Source organism: Neolamprologus brichardi, unplaced genomic scaffold, assembly GCF_056152115.1.
Source record: "Neolamprologus brichardi isolate AB-2024 unplaced genomic scaffold, ASM5615211v1 NODE_ptg000033l+_length_6344489_cov_1, whole genome shotgun sequence".
NCBI classification, from domain to species: domain Eukaryota; kingdom Metazoa; phylum Chordata; class Actinopteri; order Cichliformes; family Cichlidae; genus Neolamprologus; species Neolamprologus brichardi.
Genome location: NW_028270137.1, coordinates 72,248 through 90,660, shown reverse-complemented (window position 1 = coordinate 90,660; position 18,413 = coordinate 72,248).

The following is an 18,413-nucleotide window of genomic DNA, read 5'->3' as shown; positions in this document are numbered from 1 at the left end:
GATCTCTGGAGAAAGTGATGTGGTCTGAGTGACCAAAAGCGCAGAAAATAAACAGAAACAAGAAAAGTGCGAGAGAGCGCAGTACCGAGGCTGCCATCCGCGGCGCCATCTTGGAGGCCAGTCATCAGATCAGGCTGTATGACACAAATGACATCAATCTGTAAGACTTATAAGACATGAAGCTTGTCAGGGTTATATTGTTGATTGTCATTTATGCTTAGAAATATCTACTCATACATGCTTAGAGTTTTATAATCAATGTCATGTTGGTAGAGGGTTGATCCTTAGGAGTCTGCAGAGACTTTGTGTGCATTCCAGAGTGTTCTGGCATTCACACCCACATCCTGGGAGCATGGGAGAGGTCGTACCTGCTCTTATTGTTTTGTGGTAGGATGAACGTAGTTGCAGGTTTAGGGAAGTCTTTATGGGGTCACACTCTGACCCCACACACACACACACACACACACACACACACACACACACACACACACACACACTTACACAACGCACAGGCAAGGTACTCTTTGTTTGTATGTATACGTCATATGTTAATGAACCTTTGTGTATTCATGTAACCTCAATAAACATTGACATCAACCTGTATGCCTTTATATGACATCATACCGTATGCATCGATGACATCAAGCTCTTTGCCATGAATGACATCATACTGTATGCCTATATGACATCATACTGTAGCCTGGGAAATGGTTAGCCACACAGGACACAATTACTGGGGTTCTTAATGTGCAGTTTTATTGTCAATGCCGACTGAATAAACAAAAAAAATGTCTTTGACCTTTACTTTTGTCAAACAGCGGCCATATGGACTTGTACTGAACATCGACAGCACGAGAGGTAACGTGGCAAAGTAACAGAATAACCGACTAAACAAAGATGCGCCAATACAATACAAGGAATAAATGAAATGAAATACAAAACACAAAAATACGGCAGTGGCCTCTGTCTGTGCAGAACAAAACACAAAGAGCTAAATCACACAAGGCTCCTTTAAAAACTGTGAAAGTGTTACATACATTTTTATAAAAACTTACATTCCACAGAAATCTCAGCTCACTCGGATACTGGAGCACACAGACGATCTCGCAACTCATCCCTTGCATGGAGAAAATGGCCGCTCCATGCTGCACATACAGGTCCTTTGCATCATACATTTCAGAAATACATCATCTTGTTAAAATACTGACGTCTTGCCACTGCACTACAATTATACCAATATGTTTCAATGAGTTATGTGCAAATTTAACAATTCCTTACCAACAATTTAACTCCTTCACAACATTCCCGTTCCACATCCACAACAAGAAGAAAAGTCCCGAGATGCAGTTCTTGTTAAGTCTTTTTTTGGAAAACTGCAGTTAACCCTTAAGCACTGCACCCCACCCCACCCCACCCCCAGTGACCACAATATGCAACTACACAAACCTATAAAATTAACAGCTTCAAGTTCACGCAACATGCAGATAGCCAAAGAAATAGCACAAGCAATAACATTAAATTACCCAATGACATTCTTGTCTTACCATACATGGAAACAAAGAAACAACATTTTAAGACCCCTTTTTGAACCTTAAATGGACATTTGGTTAACTGAAATGGAAAATATTATTATTAATTTACCACTCGGCTACAATACTGTATGCCTATATGACATCATACTGATTGCCTATATGACATCGTACTGAATGCCTATATGACATCATACTGAATGCCTATATGACATCATACTGAATGCCTTATATGACATCATACTGAATGCCTATATGACATCAAACTGAATGCCTTATATGACATCATACTGAATGCCTATATGACATCATACTGAATGCCTTATATGACATCATACTGTTCTTGTATGAATCGGACCAATAATACAGACTTGTAATGAATGCTCTTCCTTACCAGTGAGTCCCGAAGCTCTTTTGGAATATCCTGTGTTGTCTGTGTTTCCAAATCCATGAGAGATGATTGAACATGAGTCTCCTTTTATATGAACTCAAGACTCCTCTTTCAGTCCCACCCACATTTAAGTCAATGACATTCAGTCATGAAACCATTGGTTGGCTAACGACTGTAGTAGCGGCCCATTGTATTTTGGTTTCCTCTTTTGTCTCCAGTAGCTGTTGAAGGTTTCGTGCGGTTTCAATCAGAGGCATCTTATTAACACATAAATTAATGATTCCCTGAACTATTCAAAATAAAGACTTCCCCAAATAGGAGCACTAAGTAAAAAGGAAAACCACAAGTGTTTCCATTTGAGGGGTCTCTACTTGAGATGTACTGTAAGTGAACCATGTTAACTAAAGTTTGCTTCAAAGTGTCTAATTGTTGTAAACTCATATGCAAGGTCACTTTGAGTGGGTGCACTTAGGAATAAAACCACCATCAGTGTCTCCATTCAAAGTGATCTTGATATGAAACATAGAACTCAATTTGATAGACCAAACATGGAGCGTCAGGTAGAATTTTTTAGCAGTTGTTGTTGTCACGGTTAGCGGAGCGGACTCAGGCGCAGACCACAAGTTCCTTCAAATCAAAAGTGAATTTATTTACAGTGTTCTCCACAGTGACATATATATACACACAACGGTGTCTCGGGAAAAGGGGCCGGGGTTCCAGGGTCCGGGAGTGAAAGGGGCAGGAGTCCAGGGAGGGGATTCAATTCAATTCAATTCAATTTTATTTATATAGCGCCAAATCACAACAAATGTCGCCTCAAGGCGCTTCATAGATACAGAGAAAAGCCCAACAATCATATGACCCCCTATGAGCAAGCACTTTGGCGACAGTGGGAAGGAAAAACTCCCTTTTAACAGGAAGAAACCTCCGGCAGAACCAGGCTCAGGTAGGGGCGGCCATCTGCTGCGACCGGTTGGGGTGTGAGAAGGAAGACAGGATAAAAGACATGCTGTGGAAGAGAGACAGAGATTAATAACAGATATGATTCAATACAGAGAGGTCTATTAACACATAGTGAGTGAGAAAGGTGACTGGAAAGGAAAAACTCAATGCATCATGGGAATCCCCCGGCAGCCTACATCTATTGCAGCATAACTAAGGGAGGATTCAGGGTCACCTGGTCCAGCCCTAACTATATGCTTTAGCAAAAAGGAAAGTTTTAAGCCTAATCTTAAAAGTAGAGATAGTGTCTGTCTCCCGAATCCAAACTGGAAGCTGGTTCCACAGAAGAGGGGCCTGAAAACTGAAGGCTCTCCCTCCCATTCTACTTTTAAATACTCTAGGAACAACAAGTAGGCCTGCAGAGTGGGAGCGAAGTGCTCTAATAGGGTAATATGGTACTACAAGGTCATTAAGATAAGATGGGGCCTGATTATTTAAGACCTTGTATGTGAGGAGCAGGATTTTGAATTCAATTCTGGATTTAACAGGAAGCCAATGAAGGGAAGCCAAAACAGGAGAAATATGCTCTCTCTTTGTAGTCCCTGTCAGTACTCTTTCTGCAGCATTTTGGATTAACTGAAGGCTTTTCAGTGAGTTTTTTGGACATCCTGATAATAATGAATAGCAGTAGTCCAGCCTGGAAGTAATAAATGCATGAACTAGTTTTTCAGCGTCACTCTGAGACAGGATATTTCTAATTTTAGAGATGTTGCGCAAATGGAAGAACGCAGTCTTACATATTTGTTTAATATGTGCGTTGAAGGACATATCCTGGTCAAAAATGACTCCAAGGTTCCTCACAGTGTTACTGGAGGCCAAGGTAATGCCATCCAGAGTAAGAATCTGGTTAGATACCATATTTCTAAGCTTTTCAGCGCCGAGTACAATGACCTCAGTTTTATCTGAGTTAAGAAGCAGAAAGTTAGTGGCCATCCAAGTCTTTATGTCTTTAAGACATTCCTGCAGTTTAACTAATTGGTGTGTGTTATCTGGCTTTATGGACAGATAGAGCTGGGTGTCATCTGCATAGCAGTGAAAATGTATGCTATGTCTTCTAATGATGCTGCCTAGGGGAAGCATGTATAATGTAAACAGAATTGGTCCTAGCACTGAACCCTGTGGAACTCCATAATTAACCTCAGTGTGTGAAGAGGACTCTCCATTTACATGCACAAATTGGAGTCTATTAGATAGATATGATACAAACCACTGCAGTGCAGTACGTGTAATACCTACAGCATGTTCTAATCGCTCTAATAGGATATTATGGTCAACAGTATCGAATGCTGCACTAAGGTCAAGAAGGACAAGCACAGAGATGAGTCCACTGTCAGAGGCCATAAGAAGATCATTTGTAACCTTCACTAAAGCTGTTTCTGTGCTGTGATGAACTCTGAAACCTGACTGAAACTCTTCAAATAAACCATTCCTCTGCAGATGATCTGTTAGCTGTTTGACAACTACTCTTTCAAGGATTTTTGATATGAAAGGAAGGTTGGAGATTGGCCTATAATTAGCTAAGACTGCTGGGTCTAGAGATGGCTTTTTGAGTAAAGGTTTAACTGCAGCCACCTTGAAGGCCTGTGGTACATAGCCGATTATTAGAGATAGGTTGATCATATATAAGATCGAAGAATTAATCAATGGCAGGACTTCTTTGAGCAGTTTTGTAGGAATGGGGTCTAAAAGACACGTTGATGGTTTGGAGGAAGTAATTATTGAAGTTAACTCAGAAAGATCGATTGGAGAAAAAGAGTCTAACTTAACATCAATGGAACTAAGAGTAGCTGTAGATAATATTACATCTGTGGGATGATTATTGGTAATTTTTTCTCTAATGATAAAAATTTTATTTGTGAAGAAGTTCATGAAGTCATCACTAGTTAACGTTAAAGGGATGGTTGGCTCAAAAGAGCTCTGACTTTTTGTCAGCCTGGCTACAGTGCTGAAGAGAAACCTGGGGTTGTTCTTATTTTCTTCAATCAGTGATGAGTAGTAAGCTGTTCTGGCTTTGCGGAGGGCTTTCTTATAAAGCAACAAACTATTTCTCCAGGCTAAATGATGATCCTCTAAATTTGTGACACGCCATTTCCTCTCCAGATTACGAGTCATCTGCTTTAGGGTACGTGTTTGAGAATTATACCACGGGGTCAGGTACTTCTGATTAGAGACCTTAGTTTTCACTGGAGCTACAGTATCCAGAGTCGTACGTAGTGAGGAGGTGAAATTATTAACAAGATAATCGACCTCTGTTGGGGTAGCGTTCAGATAGCTGCTCTGCTCTGTGTTGGTACAGGGCATTGATGATGATAACAGTGGCTGGATTATATTCTTAAACTTAGTTACAGCGCTTTCAGAAAGACATCTACTGTGATAAAGTCCACTCTCCACTGCTGCGTAATCAATTATTGTAAATGTAAATGTTATCAAGAAATGATCAGACAGGAGAGGGTTTTCAGGAAACACTGTTAAATGTTCAGTTTCTATGCCATATGTTAAAACAAGATCTAGAGTGTGATTAAAGTGGTGGGTGGGTTCTTTTACATTTTGAGAGAAACCAATTGAGTCTAACAACAGATTAAATGCCATGTTGAGGCTGTCATTTTTAGCATCAACATGGATGTTAAAATCACCCACAATAATTATTTTATCTGAGCTCAGAACTAAATTAGATATAAAGTCTGAGAAATCAGACAGAAACTCTGTGTAAGGCCCAGGTGGACGATAGATGATAACAAGTAAGACTGGTTTCTGAGTTTCACAGCTGGGGTGGACAATGTTAAGCATCAGGCTTTCAAATGAATTAAAAGTCTGTCTTGGTCTTTCATTAATTAATAGACTGGTGTGAAAAATTGCTGCCAAACCGCCCCCTCGACCTGTGCTTCGAGATTTCTGGTAGTTAGAATGACTCGGGGGTGTTGATTCATTTAAACTAACATAATCATCCTGCTGCAACCAGGTTTCTGTAGGGCAGAGTAAATCAATTTGTTGATCAATTATTAAGTCATGTACTAACAGAGACTTGGAGGAGAGAGACCTAATATTTAATAATCCACATTTCACTGTTTTACTCTTTGGTTCAGATGTGGATACTGTATTGTTCTTTCTTTGTAAATGTTTAAGTTGTTTGTTGCTGGTTTTTAGTTTGTTTTTTGTCTTTTTGGAAGCAGACACAGTCTCTATGGAGATGGGTTTTTGGGGGGGGTAGCAGGAGGAGAGAAGCTGCAGAGAGGCGTGTAAGACTGCAACTCTGCTTCCTGGTCCCAACTCTGGATAGTCATGTTTTGAGGGGTTTAATAAATTTGTCGATATTTCTAGAAATGAGAGCTGCTCCATCCAAAGTGGGATGGATGCCATCTCTCATAACAAGACCAGGTTTCCTCCAGAAGGTTTGCCAATTATCTATGAAGCCCACATCATTTCCCATACAGCTCTCGCAAACACACACAGCTCCTCTTCTTTCCTCTACCACTCTCGCTCACGCTTACGCTCAGTCACAGTCACAGTGCACAGGGAAACGGGTCCGGGGGGAATCTATACACAGACAGAGAAACAGTTAGTCTCCAGGTTCAGACGTACTCACGACCAAAACTTTGCAGAGTGCAGGACGACTGACGCTGATGGCTCAACGATCCAGCGATGAGTAGAGCAGACTCGCCATCTTAAGTAGTACTCTAATTCTCGTAATCAGCGGCAGGTGTGCTGATCATCCCCAGGTGCGTGGGCCAGGGGCGGGAGCCCATACTGAGCTCCGCCCCGGCAGGAGAAAGAGAGAGGGAGAGGACGAGAGAGAAAGAGAGCAGAGGCAAGAGAGGAGAATAAACAACACAAAACATAGCGCCTGACTTCTGTCAGCTGGTGAGGTGCGGGGACCATGACAGTACCACCCCCCCCCCCCCCCCCCCCCTCAACGGGAGCCTCCCGGCGACCCACCAGGCTTGTCCGGATGCAGGCGGTGGAACTCCCGGAGCATGGGCTTGTCCAGAACGAACGCTCGCGGGACCCAGCAGCGTTCCTCCACGCCGTAGCCCTCCCAGTCAACCAGGTACTGACAGCCACGCCCCCGGCGCCGTGAGTCCATTATGCGAGTGATGGAGTAAGCCGGCAACCCATCCACGAGCCGGGCGGGAGGAGGGGGCCTGGAGGGAGGGCACAGAGGACTGGACCGGACAGGTTTGATTTGTGAAACATGGAAGACATCATGGATTTTCATATTGCGAGGGAGTTTTAACTTCACAGAGACAGGGTTGACGAAGGCAGAGATTTCAAAAGGGCCGATGAAGTTGGGTGTAAGTTTTTTGGACCTTTTGGTCCTGACAGGAACAAAGCGGGTAGAGAGCCATACCTTCTGGCCGACAGAGTATTCGGGTGCTGGGGTCCGGTGCCGGTCTGCGATGCGTTTGTTGTTCTCCTTCGTGCGTAGTAGGGCCGCCTGAGTTGCCCGCCAAACTCGTCGGCACCTGCGCAGATGAGCCTGGACGGAGGGTACAGAGTGCTCACCTTCCACAGCAGGGAAAAGAGGAGGCTGATATCCCAAGGAAGCTTCGAATGGAGACCGGCCGGTGGCAGAGGCAGTCAAGCTGTTATGGGCGTACTCGATCCATGGCAACTCCTCACTCCAGATGGTTTGATTGGTGGAGGCGACGCAGCGCAGGGGGGTCTCCAGTTCCTGGTTTGCCCGCTCGGACTGGCCGTTGCTCTGAGGGTGATAGCCTGAGGATAGACTGACCTTTGCTCCCAGAGAGTTGCAGAACTCCTTCCAGACCCGAGAAGTGAATTGAGGCCCTCTGTCGGACACTATGTCTTCCGGGATCCCATGCAGGCGGAAGACGTGCGTGGCGAGTAGGCGTGCGGTCTCTAGAGCTGTGGGAAGCTTAGGCAGAGCAATGAAATGAGCCGCTTTAGAGAAACAATCGATTATGGTGAGAATGACGGTGTTACCTGCTGAAGGAGGTAGCCCGGTGATGAAGTCCAGTGCTATGTCAGACCATGGCCTGGAAGGAGTGGATAATGGATGGAGCTGACCTGCCGGGGGTTGGTTCGATAGTTTGTTTCGGGCACAGACCGTACAAGCGGTGATGTATTCCCGAGTATCTTGGGTGAGTGAGGGCTACCAGAAGTACCGCTGGAGAAACTTGACGGTGTGATGTATCCCTGGATGGCATGAGAACCGGGCTGTGTGAGCCCATTGCAGGACCTGGGATCTGACAGAGCGCGGAACATAGAGTCTGTGGGTGGGTCCCCCTCCCGGGTCTGGTTTGGCTTCCTGAGCCGCCCGGATGGCCGCCTCGATCTCCCAGGTGATTGCCCCGATAGTACAGGTTGCCAGCAGGATGGAATCCAATCCTTTTCTTCAGCTGCGGAGAACTGACGGGAGAGAGCGTCCGGTTTGACGTTCCGGGAACCGGGTCTGTAGGTGATTGAGAAGTGGAAACGGGTGAAAAACAGGGCCCATCTGGCCTGTCGAGCGTTGAGACGTTTCGCCGTTTGAAGGTAGGCAAGGTTTTTGTGATCGGTCAGACCACGAAGGGTTGAGTGGTGCCCTCCAGCCAATGCCGCCATTCTTCCAGGGCGAGCTTAATCGCCAGCAGCTCCTGGTCGCCCACATCGTAGTTACGTTCTGCAGGGGTGAGACGACGGGAAAAAAAGGCACAGGGGTGCAGCTTACCCTCCTTCTGTTGGGAAAGGACGGCCCCCACTCCTGAGTCGGATGCGTCGACCTCTACCACGAACTTAAGAGTGGTGTCAGGCTGGACCAGGATGGGCGCTGAGGCAAACCGTTTCTTGAGCTCCTGAAAGGCTGATTGGGCGGCGTCACTCCACTGAAAAGCAAGCTTGGGAGAGGTTAACTGGGTTAATGGTAAGGCAATCCTGCTGAAGTCCCGTATGAATCTCCTGTAGAAGTTAGCGAAGCCAAGAAAGCGTTGCAACTAGCGACGGTTGTTTGGCTCGGGCCAGTTCACAACAGCCTTGACTTTCACAGGGTCGGGTCGGAGATCTCCACGCTCGATTATGTACCCTAGGAAGGCAACAGTGGGCACATGAAACTCACATTTCTCGCTTTTGACGAACAGCCGGTTCTCCAGAAGGCGTTGCAGTACCAGCCGGACCTGGGTCTCGTGTTCAGCCTGGGAAGAGGAGAAGATCAGAATGTCGTCTAGGTAGACAAACACAAATCTGTTAATAAAGTCCCTTAGAACATCGTTGACCAGAGCCTGGAATACTGCAGGTGCGTTAGTGAGGCCGAACGGCATGACCAGATACTCGAAATGTCCAAGGTGGGTATTGAACGCTGTCTTCCATTCATCGCCGTCTCGAATCCGAACCAGGTGGTAAGCGTTTCTTAAGTCCAGCTTGCTGAATATGGTGGTGCCCTGGAGAAGTTCGAAAGCAGAGGTGAGCAGAGGCAGTGGATATTTATTCCTGACCGTAATGTTATTGAGTCCCCGATAGTCAATACAGGGTCGGAGGGTCTTATCCTTCTTTTCCACAAAGAAGAAACCCGCTGCGACGGGTGAGGAAGAGGCACGGATGATGCCGGCAGCGAGGGATTCCGTTATATATTTCTCCATATCCTCCCGTTCCGGCAGCGAGAGGCTATAAAGGCGGCTGGTCGGTAAGGGAGCTCCCGGCAGCAGGTCTATGGCGCAGTCGTAGGGCCGATGGGGTGACAGCGACTGGGCTTGGTCCTTCCGAAACACCTCAGCAAGATTGTGGTAAACAGACGGCACATCCGCTAAGTCGGAAGACCGTGGTGGCTCTGGGCCGGTGACCGATGTGTTAGGAGGTAAGGCAGCCTTAAGGCAGGTCATATGACACTCCTCTCGCCAGCCAGTGATGCCTCCTTTCTGCCAATTAATAGTGGGGTTGTGTTGCTGGAGCCAGGGATGCCCGAGAACTAACGGCGTCTGGGTGGAGTGAAAAACAAAAAAGCTAATCTCCTCCGAATGATTGCCAGACAGTGTGAGGGTGAGCGGTTCAGTGATGTGCGTGATGTCGGGGAGGCGCTGCCCTGACAAAGCCGTGACACGTAAGGCGTGAGGCAGTGACTCCACAGTTACACAGAGTTGTTTTGCTAGTTCAGAGTCAATGAAATTTTGTTCTGCTCCTGAATCAATGAGCACAGAAAGAGAATGACACTCTGAGTGGACCAGAAGCTTAGCCGGCAGGGCTAAACATGGAGGAGATTTATCCTGATTCAAACCGCCCACCAGTACTCCTACCATCACTGGCGGGCGCAGCCTTTTGCTCGCGACGGGCAGGAGGCGATCATGTGTCCCTTGTTACCACAATACAGGCACTCACTGGCCGTTATGCGCCGCCAATGCACTGCCAATTTGCATGGGTTGTACCTCTCCGTCGGCGCCCTCTGGTGTCCGGGAGGACCGGTAATCAGCCGAGGCCTCCGCCCCTCGTTGCCCCGCGGCCTCCTGGGAATTGGAGTTCCGTGCTTGTTGACGAGCCCGTAGCCGCTCATCCACCTTAATGCACAAAGACATCAGTTCATCAAAAGCAGTGGGAAGGTCCCGCATAATCAATTCATCTTTCAGATCCTCACGAATGTTATTTAACAGTGTGCTCCTGAGCGTATCCGGTCCCCAGCCGGTTTCTTCTGCCAAAATCCAAAAGTCGATTGAATAGTCTGCCATACTCCGCTTACCTTGCTTGAAGTTAAGGAGGCGGAGCGCCGCAGCCTCGGCTCCAGAGCCTCTGTTAAACACAGTCTTAAATTTAGCCACAAACACCTCAAAAGAAATCCCAGGGTCGGAGTTTAATACCGCCTGGGCCCATTTCAAAGCACGATCCCTTAGCATCTGTACAAAGAAAGCAATCTTCGCCCCGTCATTGTTATGGAAGTGCCGCTGTTCGCGGAAAATCAATGCGCACTGGGTCAAAAAACCAGAGCACTTTTCCGACTCACCCGTAAAGGGTTCAGGCGAAGGCAGAGGACCGTCAGAGGATGGAGTGGCTGCCGATGAGGGGCTTGCTGTGGCCGCTGCGAGTGTTTCCTTCGGGGCAGGGTGAGCTGGCTGGGGATTCCCCGGCTGTACGCCCCCTGGTGTAGTCAAACGGGAAACAGCTTGGGTTAGTGCGGCGATCTCACCTCGCAGCTGGTGTAACATTTGTTCGTGGCGGGTCAGCGCCGCTTCTTGGGCAGCCAGTGCCTGTCCGACGGTATTCTGGTCTGCTGAGTCCATGTTGTGGCTGGATCGTTCTGTCACGGTTAGCAGAGCGGACTCAGGCGCAGACCACAAGTTCCTTGAAATCAAAAGTGAATTTATTTACAGTGCTCTCCACAGTGACATATATATACACACAACGGTGTCTGGGGAAAAGGGGCCGGGGTTCCAGGGTCCGGGAGTGAAAGGGGCAGGAGTCCAGGGAGGGGAGATTCCCATACAGCTCTCGCAAACACACACAGCTCCTCTTCTTTCCTCTACCACTCTTGCTCACGCTCAGTCACAGTGCACAGGGAAACGGGTCCGGGGGGAATCTATACACAGACAGAGAAACAGTTAGTCTCCAGGTTCAGACGTACTCACGACCATGACAGTTGTGTACAACTGGTCCAAGCAGATGCACTTACTGAACTCAAGAGTCAAGTTCTTGCATGAGTTGGACCAATAATACAGACTTGTAATGAATGCTCTTCCTTACCAGTGAGTCCCGAATCTCTTTTGGAATATCCTGTATTGTCTGTGTTTCCAAATCCATGAGGGTTACCTAGACTTGAGTCTCCTTTTATATGAACTCAAGACTCCTCTTGCAGTCCCACCCACATTTAAGTCAATGACATTCAGTCATGAAACCAATGGTTGGCTAACGACTGTAGTAGCGGCCCATTGTATTTTGGTTTCCTCTTTTGTCTCCAGTAGCTGTTGAAGGTTTTGTGCGGCTTCAATCAGAGGCATCTTATTAACACATAAATTAACGATTCCCTGAACTATTAGAAATAAAGACTTCCCCAAATAGGAGCACTAAGGCAAAAGGAAAACCACAAGTGTTTCCATTTGAGGGGTCTCTATTTGAAATGTTCTGTAAGTGAACCATGTTAACTAAAGTGTGCTTCAAAGTGTCTAATTGCTGTAAACTCGTATCCAAGGTCACTTTGAGTTGTTGCACTTAGGAATACAACCACCATCAGTGTCTCCATTCAAAGTGATCTTGATATGAAACATAGAACTCAATTTCATAGACATAAAATGAAGGGTCAGGTAGAATTTGTAGCAGTTGTTGTGTACAACTGGTCCAAGCAGATGCACTTACTGAATGCAAGAGAGAAGTTCTTGCATGAGTTGGACCAATAATACAGACTTGTAATGAACGCTCTTCCTTACCAGTGAGTCCCAAAGCTCTTTTGGAATATTCTGTATTGTCCGTGTTTCCAAGTCCATGAGAGATGCTTGAACACGAGTCTCCTTTTATATGAACTCAAGACTCAATTTGGCATTGATATTTGACATCACAACAGAGAAGCGAATCTGGCATTGACATTTGACATTACAACAGAGAAGCGAATCTGGCATTGACATTTGACATCACAACAGAGAAGCGAGCTTGGCATTGATATTTGACATCACAACAGAGAGAAGCGAGTCTGGCATTGACATTTGACATCACAACAGAGAAGCGAATCTGGCATTGACATTTGACATTACAACAGAGAAGCGAGTCTCGCATTGACATTTGACATCACAACAGAGAAGCGAGCTTGGCATTGATATTTGACATCACAACAGAGAGAAGCGAGTCTGGCATTGACATTTGACATCACAACAGAGAAGCGAGTTTGGCATTTATATTTGACATCACAACAGAGAAGCGAATCTGGCATTGACATTTGACATCACAACAGAGAAGCTTGTCTGGCATTGATATTTGACATCACAACAGAGAGAAGCGAGTCTGGCATTGACATTTGACATCACAACAGAGAAGCGAGTTTGGCATTGACATTTGACATTACAACAGAGAAGCGAGTCTGGCATTGACATTTGACATCACAACAGAGAAGCGACTTTGGCATTGATATTTGACATCACAACAGAGAGAAGCGAATCTGGCATTGACATTTGACATCACAACAGAGAAGCGAGCTTGGCATTGATATTTGACATCACAACAGAGAAGCGAGTATGGCATTTAAATTTGACATCACAACAGAGAAGCAAATCTGGCATTGATATTTGACATCACAACAGAGAAGCGAGTTTGGCATTGATATTTGACATCAGAAAAGAGAGAAGCGAGTCTGGCATTTATATTTGACATCAAAACAGAGAGAAGCGAGTCTGGCATTGACATTTGACATCACAACAGAGAGAAGCGAGTCTGGCATTGATGTTTGACATCACAACAGAGAGAAGGGAGTCTGGCATTGACATTTGACATCACAACAGAGAAGCGAGTTTGGCATTGACATTTGACATCACAACAGAGAAGCGAGTTTGGCATTGACATTTGACATTACAACAGAGAGGCGAGTCTGGCATTGACATTTGACATCATAACAGAGAAGCGAGTTTGGCATTGATATTTGACATCACAAAAGAGAGAAGCGAGTCTGGCATTTATATTTGACATCAAAACAGAGAGAAGCGAGTCTGGCATTGACATTTGACATCACAACAGAGAGAAGCGAGTCTGGCATTGATGTTTGACGTCACAACAGAGAGAACCGAGTCTGGCATTGACATTTGACATCACAACAGAGAAGCGAGTTTGGCATTGACATTTGACATTACAACAGAGAAGCGAGTCTGGCATTGACATTTGACATCACAACAGAGAAGCGAGTTTGGCATTGATATTTGACATCACAAAAGAGAGAAGCGAGTCTGGCATTGACATTTGACATCACAACAGAGAGAAGCGAGTCTGGCATTTATATTTGACATCAAAACAGAGAGAAGCGAGTCTGGCATTGACATTTGACATCACAACAGAGAGAAGCGAGTCTGGCATTGATGTTTGACATCACAACAGAGAGAAGCGAGTCTGGCATTGACATTTGACATCACAACAGAGAAGCGAGTTTGGCATTGACATTTGACATTACAACAGAGAAGCGAGTCTGGCATTGACATTTGACATCACAACAGAGAAGCGAGTTTGGCATTGATATTTGACATCACAACAGAGAGAAGCGAGTCTGGCATTGATGTTTGACATCACAACAGAGAGAAGCGAGTCTGGCATTGACATTTGACATCACAACAGAGAAGCGAGTCTGGCATTGACATTTGACATCACAAAAGAGAGAAGCGAGTCTGGCATTTATATTTGACATCACAACAGAGACGAATCTGGCATTGATATTTGACATCAAAACAGAGAGAAGCGAGTCTGGCATTGATATTTGACATCACAACAGAAAGACGAATCTGTCATGTGTCATGTATCACTCCAAACCTCACTGACTTTAACTAATAATAACTGTTTGCTGAGTGTTATGTCTAAAAGGTATTGCACAATCGCCTCTAGTAGAGGATCAGGTTTGTTTTCCACTGATAATGGATTTTAACATGACTGACCAATGATTGTGGAGCACGTCCATGTAGGATCTTATAAATACAACGAGCAAACTTAAATGTTTTAAAATGTTCAAAACTTAATATATTATATTTCTGAAGTATGACGGAAGGAAAAAGTTTCATATTTTAAAAAAATCCAATTTCATATGATCAAATTTATGTCAAAAAGTTCATATTTATTCCTCCTATGTCATGTGTGAGTACTGTACTGTAAATGTCATATATATCAGATGATACTGATAACCTAATGCTAATAACTATGCAGAGGTCTCTAGGCCTCGACTTTTATGGAGCATGTGAAGTTTGGGGCAGAGTGGACAAAGAAAAGTTTCTCAGCAGGTTCAACAGGTTGCTACAACACAGGCCGATGAAGTATTGCACTCACTCATCCAAACTGGCAAACATGTAACATACACCCTAAGACTGATCCTGCTTTTTACTCCTTTGCTATGATTTAATTTGATATTATGTAGCCTTGGAGACAGTTTGCATAGATTAGAATGTTAGATTCCTGTGATGTCATCAATGCCCGATGTTTTGTTTTAATGTCTTGTGATAGTTCTAAGTGCAGACAAAGTCAGAGTTCAAGTGAGTTTAGTCCAATTTTTTTCCCTTTTTTAAATTCAAATCAGGCAACAAAGTACGTATCTCATTTACAGTGACATAGTTTTTTCTTTCCCTTTTTTCCCCTTCCCTTCCTTCCTCTCCCCCTCCTTTTTACATAAAATATAATTACCATTAGTTTTTACCATTACCAATTACCATAGTTACCATTATATAAACGATCATATATTTATGTCTATACATACACATTTATATACCCAGATAAGTATATACAAAGGAGGGGGAGAGGAAAACAAAACCCCCAAAACAAACAACCCCCCCCCCCCCCCCCCCCAAAAAAAAAAAAAGAAAAACAAAAAACAAACAAGCCAAATCCCTTTCCTTACCATAAATAATTACTCTCTGGATTTTAGGGACCAAATCATAACTTATGTTAGTTCTTTTTTAACTTGTAGTTCTAAATTAGAAGATTATTGTGATATTGAAATATAAAAATAAAAGTATGGTAAGTATGACTGCACAGGGGCTTTGTGGCCTGGCTGCAGAAGTCACTGGATAGGAAACTGCTGACGTTTCACTGCATCCTGCACCAAGAGGCATTGTGTGCGCAAACCTTTCCTCTAGAATGCACAGAGGTCATAAATGTTGTCATTCAGATCATCAATAAAATAATGGCAAAAGGTTTAAATGCTCTCCACCTCATTACTGGATGAGGTGGAGAGCATTTACCCTGATCTCCTGCTGTATGACAGAGTCCTGCTGTCCAGAGGAGAGGTGCTGAAACGCTTTGCTGCATGTAAGATAAGATAACTCTTTATTGTCATTGCACAGTCATACATAGTACAGTAGTACAATGAAATTGGAAAATGTCTGGGAGAGGTGAAAGTTTTCATGAGCAGCAAAGGGCTCGCCTTTTCTGCGCTGGAACAGCCAGAGTGGCTGAAAAAGCTGCACTTTGTGGACATTACAGCGAACCAGAAGAAGCTGAATACAAGTCTTCAGGGGAGAGGAGGCACAGCGTTACACATGCTGGAGGAGGTGTTAGCGTTTGAGTGCAAACTGACAGTTAATAAATTCAGAGCATTTGCAGTCTGCAATCACCACAGTTATTTGGGAAATAATTCCACGAGTTCAGAGAGGAAAAACCCACATTATCCTTCCCCATCACTGCCCTGACCATCGATCCATCCCTGTTAAATGTGACTGGATTTTCAGGTGATACTGAGAACCTTGTTTGAAACATGGAATGCCATCCCGACACATAAACATGAAGAAATATGCATTTGGAGTCCTGACGATCTTCAGATCCACATACGTATGTGAGCAGCTGTTCTCCACCATGAACTGTGTTACAAACAAACACAGCTGACGCCTCACAGACGACAGCTTACAGTCCTGCGTAGATGAAAGTGACTTTGTAACTTGTAACTGTAAATTAAATGTGTAAGTGATATTTATATAGGTGTAAACTTATCCACAGCTTTATGCCTTGTTGCTGTTTTAGAAAGAGTTAAAAAATGAATGTCCACTATTTAAACCTTTTGAATGCAGGATATTTTATTAAAGCAATTTAGCAGGAGGGGGGAAAAGCCAGCTCACATACTATGATCACATAATGAAATCACTTAATACTCATCTAATTAACCCACTCTTAGCTAATGTTGATCTTTTGAGGAGAGAGATTGAGGAGAGAACGGGCACATCCATGCCTGAAGAGGCCCTTATCTCTGTTTTGCATCCCTGCAACTTCAACACTCCAGGGATTCAGTTGAAATCCAAATCCTCTCAAAGTTATAATTCAAAATAAAACAAAATAAAATAAAATGGAAACTCTCGGAAGTTGTAATCCTGCAGGAAATCGACAGAAATCCAAATCCTCTTGAATTTATAATTCACAAAAGAGCAGAGAAAAAGCCAAAAAATACAAAACCCAAGTGTAAGTGTGCAGTTCAGACAGCAGCTGATCTCTGGGCTCTAGAGTCTGACCAATTTGGTCACATTTGCGGCCAAGTTTCTCACTGGTGCGACTAATAAAATCCTAGATCGCACCAGCGACCAGCCGTTCAGTACATTAAAACAAAGTCTCTGCGATCTGAAAGTCTCCGTATCACTCCCGTATCATCACTCCCCGCCTGGCGCTGACTACAGCAGAGTACCTGGCCTACCAGTGTGAGAAACATGTGCTGGTCATCCTCACTGACATGAGTTCCTACGCTGAAGCTCTGAGAGAGGCACGACTGCCTTTACTTTCTTTGGCTCAGCTGATGTTTAGGTGTTGTTTGTCAAAATAACATCAGTGTAAAAGCCAAATCCCAATGAGTCACAACGTTGTAATATAATGGTATTCAGGGCTCTAGAGTGCGACCATAATTTTCAATGATGCGACTAAAAAAGATCTTTGGTCGCACCGGTGTGACCAGCTGTTCAAAAACGTAAACACAGAGCCGACGCATCACAATCAGCTTTCTCTTTCTCACACGGACACGCCGTCGGGGCTGAAAGCCGACAGCTCGCTGACTCTGATGCGTCGGCGCGTCGGCGCTTTGTGTTTCCATCTTTTTTGCGCTCGATTCTCAGCTGCAGGTTTTATCTCTCTAACCAAAATTCACTGAAGCAGCAGCAGAAGATCCAAACTACGCTCCACATTTGATCAATGTCGTCATTAATGCCCTCTGACTTTTGCTGTTTTGCTACCAGCAGATAAAATCACACTTCCTGCACAGCTCTCTCTCTGTACTTCAGGAACAGTTTCCCGTCTCAAATCTCTGTTTCCAGCATCATTCATTCGCTTATCACCCACCAGTCTACCGTTGTTTACAGCGCTGTCGGCCGCTCGGACAAGAAAGCCTAATTTCTGCTGTTCAATACTGAAGAAATGTAAACTTTTTAAAACGATGCAATAAAGTGTATCTGCTACAGAAAACAGGGCAGGAAAATCTCCTTCATGTTTTTCTGTTTTATCCTCAGTTACTTTGACACAAAGGCCTCTGCTGTGATGCTCACACCTCTGATGAAGTCTCACATGTGTCAGCGCTGATAAATCATCAGAATTATAATATTTCTGACTGTCTGAGGCAAAATCAAATTGAATGGAATCAGGACCTCGTGAATCGAATGGATTACAGAAATCAGTGATGATACCCAGCCGTAGTGAGCAGCCTAGGCCCGACAGAAGTGGATGTAGCTGTGGGTAAAAAGGTGGAAAGAACTACTGAGAACTTTTTTGTTAAGGCCTGATCCTTCTGAAATTCATAGCCAGCTCTGACACGCAGCCATCAATCTCTGGGCACTGAAAAAGCAGCAGTGTGTCCAGAAAACACATTATATGCTGCGATAAATGCCCAAGTGTCCCTCTAACACTGCCTTTCAGTGGCAAACAGGTCGTCAGAGGAC